A 5,632-nucleotide genomic window follows, 5' to 3' on the forward strand; every position below is an offset into this window, starting at 1 on the left:
TTTCGCTTTTTCTTATTCTTATCAGTTATCATCATATTAATAATTAAAAATTAAAAATCTCATGCATAATAATTATTAACTATTAAAGTATTTAAAGTATTTAAGTAAATAGTTGTAAAATCTTTATTCAATAATTCTGAGATATGGTGGCTAATTAATGATAAATAAATAAATATTAAATATTAAATAAAATAATATCCAATTTAACTTTTAATGTTTGGTTCGAGTTCGATAAAATATTTGAAGAGTTCGGATCTGTTCGAGTTCGTTAATTTAAAGGAAAGTTCGGTTCGGGTTCGGTTCGACCTTAAATATTATGGTTCGTAACATCTCTAACGAAAAGGCTACGGCGAGCGACGTGAATATTACGCGTGCATGCGGGAGGTCGGTAGAGAATGAGAAAGAGCCGTTTGTCGTGCGCGCAACAATCGAAAACGTCTCGGCGGCGTATCGAGCAAGCGGGGCGCGGAGGGGTGAACGCGAGATCGGTCGAACACGTCATAAATGAAATTAGCAACAGTTCGCGTGAACAGGCACATCGATCGGTAACGAATATATACAACAACAAAAAGGATGTGGGGAAATTCATTTGGGGTACAATTTCCGTTGGCTTGCGAGTTAACGTCGACGAAATGGACTGCGCGTACGTGATGTGGATCCTCCCGTGCGATGAACGATGGTTTGAGTCGATCGATGGAGATCTACCCGTGGACAGGTTGCACTTTATTGGCCCTTATAATTGTCTTCTGCCGGCGTTCGAGTACGACGAGTGGGCCCTCGTAACGTGGCTGAAGCGGTGGTCTGACACCGTCGATCGGGACAAAAACACGACTGTCCCGGTTCAGGTCGTCGAGCACGAACGCACTACACGTTCAGTATCGTGGTTCGAACCTGGGACGTATCGGAGCAGTCTCGTGGAGCCTCGCAACGCAGCTCGTGCGGTCGTGGCTCGGGTTGAGCGTAGAGTCGTGTACCGACTCGGCCGGAGGTTGTTCGATGCCGGCCGTTTTGACCGTGTTGCGCAGCGCGAATAGTACGGTAGGCGACTTATTGGTTGACCGCTGCCGCGATTCTTACGCGGTGAGCGCAGACATGAGCTTGCGGCGAAACCTGTTGGACTGACGGTGATACGGCGATGTTCGTTAATGCTAAATGCTGCAGGTGATTAAAAGTGATTTGAACAGATCCTACTCGAACTGTCAGTCTCGGTCGGTGGTGATGACGCGTGGTCACTCCGATCCGTGGTATCCAGTTCGCTGTTAAAAGCTGCGCGGCTGCGTAGGCCGACATATTCTCGATCGGCCACGCCTCTGGCCTGCAGCGCGTTAATCGGTCGACGACGGTCAGTAGGCACTTGTATCCGCTGGACGGTGGTAGCGGCGTAACCAAGTCTAGGCGAATGTGACTTTGGTGCGTTTTAGCACGTTTGCGAGCTCGGCTACATCAAGTGATTTCTCGATTTATGTCCGGTCAGCGATACCGTGATTTGATGAGACGAAGGGTGGCGCGCGCGCGGTGATCGCCGCGTGCTTGACCGACACGAACATCATGCGCGCGCTGCCCGTGGAATAATCAGAATACAGTACCTACACGCCGCGCGCCGTCCGAATAGGTGCGCGCCTGCAGCGACAATTAACTTGTTGTAATATCAGTGATAATACACCGGTGCCGCGGTATGCTAGCATCGCCGTATAAGTCCGGTAGCGTTGTTGTCTCAGCGATTTCAAGTCTCGACAGCGTGTCGGAGAGGCGTCGTCGGACATTACTTGAAATGTGTTCGACGTTATGTATGATGACTTGAGACAGAAACGAAATGTGTCATCGTGTGCCTATCGCGGCCGATGTTCTTTTATGTCTTGAGCGTGAGCATGTTCGTATAGTGTCGTGAGGCGCCCTACGATGTAATGGACAAAATGTCACGTGCCCAATACGCGACTTGAAGTTCTCTGTGGTCGTACATGGTGAATCTTTGTCCAGCGAGAGATGACTTTTTCGAGAAAAAACTCAGCGGCCGCCACTAATCGCAGTCGTTCTGTTCGAGGACGGCTCTCACGGCGATATTTGACGCGTTGGTGATGAGGCGTAGCGCGGTGGCGCGGTGAAAGGCGCGCGAGGGGTCCTTAAAATGGTGTGTCCTGAGCAGCCGCCCTTTCTGCTCTGGCCTTCCACCAGTGTTCTATAGTATTTTGTTCTATTTCTCATATACAGGGTGATTTTTTAAGCAGGCTCAACCTAATTTTATAGTCAAGTTATGCTTATATTAAAATTCAGATTTTTGGAATTTTTATAAATACACTTGAAGACTATTTTTCGAAACATTTATTTTTTTTGTACCACTTAAGCAGGATGATCCCCTGTGACATTAAATTCAAGCTAGTAGTTTTGGAGTTTCGTAACTTTGTGTTTTAAGGATAAGATGTCCATCATGGTAATATTTTAAATAGCTATTAGGAGAGAGCTTAGAAGATTTGAAAAAATTAGCAATTACTATTGATTTATCAATATGAATAATTTGTAAAAATGATCCAAATATAATAAAAACTATATCAAAAATTACTTATATTTTTTTTTTTTATAAAACCATTATTAAGGATTATTTTAGGTCACCTAACAATTTACCTCACCCCGCGGTAGATTATTACATTTTAACTTATTGCGTTTACCGGGGTATTTTTTAGTATTAAACATTTTTTTTTCATTTCACTATCATAGAAAGATACCTAAGAAGTTACTTGATAGAACGGTATTACAAAAATTATGATCATAATAAAAGTAAAATGATAAAAATTCGATACGTCAAAAGTGTAACAACTATAATAACTCCGCTCTCCCCTGTAACTTTAATAGGTATGTATACACATTTAATAAACTTAAAAACTACGCATTAGAATTTTGATTTAGATACATCAAAATTAACAAAAAAATATCTGATTAATAATTTTCAGTAGAAAAAGAAATATTCTCATTTAAAGAAAATAAGTTGATATCGTCACAGGATAATAAATATCAGAAATTTGAAAGTATGGTCTTTTTGTCTACTTAAAAATTTTGAAAATCGAAATTTGATTAATATACAATTAAAGGGAAGACTGGGAAGAGTGTGGTTGAACATGCTGCAGTGTTTAAAAAATCACCCGGTATACACATCACATCAATATATATGTATATGCGTGCTGTGAGTTGTGACTGTATATGAATACTTAAATACGATATTTTGCGTGGTTATTTAGCTACGCCCAACTTTCGCACGCAATAAATAACCCTGTTCGGCGCATTGTAAGTAGGGGTTGTATATTGGAAGCGGAAAAGTCAAATTTACATTATATATTATTATTTATTAAACGCCATAAGGCCATATTATTTAAACATTTTATTTTTCAACTGGAATAATAACCCTGCAAAGATTATTTGGTACCTATGTTACGAGTGGTGTTACGAAGTGGTGTTACCTATCATGATATAAAAAACGAATTACACGAGTATAGTTATAAATAATAATAATATAATATATTAAAAACACGGCCTGTACATAAATATTGGTATCTCATATTTATGTAATAAACACCATTAAGGCTACAATATACTATAGCATTATATTATGTAGATTGTAGGTATACTTTCCGCTGACCTTGTCGGCACGCACGAGATAACGACGTATATAATAATTGGTACACCATAACATGTAATATTCAGTATAATATAATATTATTGAAATTACTATTATGCTGTCTACAATCTACTGTATACACGGTGTTCGCATATGAATACACAAATCTTAATATTCGAAAATGATAAAAACATGCATTTGAATATTTTGTTTCAAACACGAATTGTTGCACTTTACGAGCTTCCGTCGTCAAATGTATTGAGTTGTAATACCTAAATCTATAAGAACTTTTTCGCATATCATGAGCATCAGGTTTATCATAATAATATATATATATGCGTATTAAATTTTAATTATAACTAATATACTTATTAGATAAAATCATAAAACATATAAACGTTCATAAAATACGGAGTGATTCCATTCGACGTCGCATATAAAGTATTTCAGAAAATACTTTTTGATAATAAAGCATAATATTAAGTCTCAAAAATATATTTTTTTATTTATTTTTATATTATTATAATCGTTTGCTCTTTTGTCGTTTGAATAACATACTGCAATTTTAAATTCGTATATTAATTTCAATCATCATAATACTTTGAAACAGAATATTATTGGAATTGTTTCTATCTATAAAATTAAATTTCAGACAAGTAGTTACATCATTAGCCATAGTTATATTATATAATCGCTGATAGTACAACGAGTTAATTGTCGCTGCAGGCGCGCACCTATTCGGACGGCGCGCGGCGTGTAGGTACTGTATTCTGATTATTCCACGGGCAGCGCGCGCATGATGTTCGTGTCGGTCAAGCACGCGGCGATCACCGCGCGCGCGCCACCCTTCGTCTCATCAAATCACGGTATCGCTGACCGGACATAAATCGAGAAATCACGTGATGTAGCCGAGCTCGCAAACGTGCTAAAACGCACCAAAGTCACATTCGCCTAGACTTGGTTACGCCGCTACCACCGTCCAGCGGATACAAGTGCCTACTGACCGTCGTCGACCGATTAACGCGCTGCAGGCCAGAGGCGTGGCCGATCGAGAATATGTCGGCCTACGCAGCCGCGCAGCTTTTAACAGCGAACTGGATACCACGGATCGGAGTGACCACGCGTCATCACCACCGACCGAGACTGACAGTTCGAGTAGGATCTGTTCAAATCACTTTTAATCACCTGCAGCATTTAGCATTAACGAACATCGCCGTATCACCGTCAGTCCAACAGGTTTCGCCGCAAGCTCATGTCTGCGCTCACCGCGTAAGAATCGCGGCAGCGGTCAACCAATAAGTCGCCTACCGTACTATTCGCGCTGCGCAACACGGTCAAAACGGCCGGCATCGAACAACCTCCGGCCGAGTCGGTACACGACTCTACGCTCAACCCGAGCCACGACCGCACGAGCTGCGTTGCGAGGCTCCACGAGACTGCTCCGATACGTCCCAGGTTCGAACCACGATACTGAACGTGTAGTGCGTTCGTGCTCGACGACCTGAACCGGGACAGTCGTGTTTTTGTCCCGATCGACGGTGTCAGACCACCGCTTCAGCCACGTTACGAGGGCCCACTCGTCGTACTCGAACGCCGGCAGAAGACAATTATAAGGGCCAATAAAGTGCAACCTGTCCACGGGTAGATCTCCATCGATCGACTCAAACCATCGTTCATCGCACGGGAGGATCCACATCACGTACGCGCAGTCCATTTCGTCGACGTCAACTCGCAAGCCAACGGAAATTGTACCCCAACTGAATTTCCCCACATCCTTTTTGTTGTTGTATATATTCGTTACCGATCGATGTGCCTGTTCACGCGAACTGTTGCTAATTTCATTTATGACGTGTTCGACCGATCTCGCGTTCACCCCTCCGCGCACTGCCTGCAGCTTATTACGCCACCGGGACGCACGACAAACGGCTCTTTCTCTTTCTCTACCGACCTCCCGCATGCACGCGTAATATTCACGTCGCTCGCCGTAGCCTTTTCGTGCATCGATATTGTAATCGCATTTTTGTC

The sequence above is a fragment of the Diuraphis noxia genome, unplaced genomic scaffold (assembly GCF_037042655.1).
Source record: "Diuraphis noxia isolate RWA-SAM2 unplaced genomic scaffold, SU_Dnox_SAM2 contig0003, whole genome shotgun sequence".
In the NCBI taxonomy this organism is placed as follows: Eukaryota; Metazoa; Arthropoda; class Insecta; order Hemiptera; family Aphididae; genus Diuraphis; species Diuraphis noxia.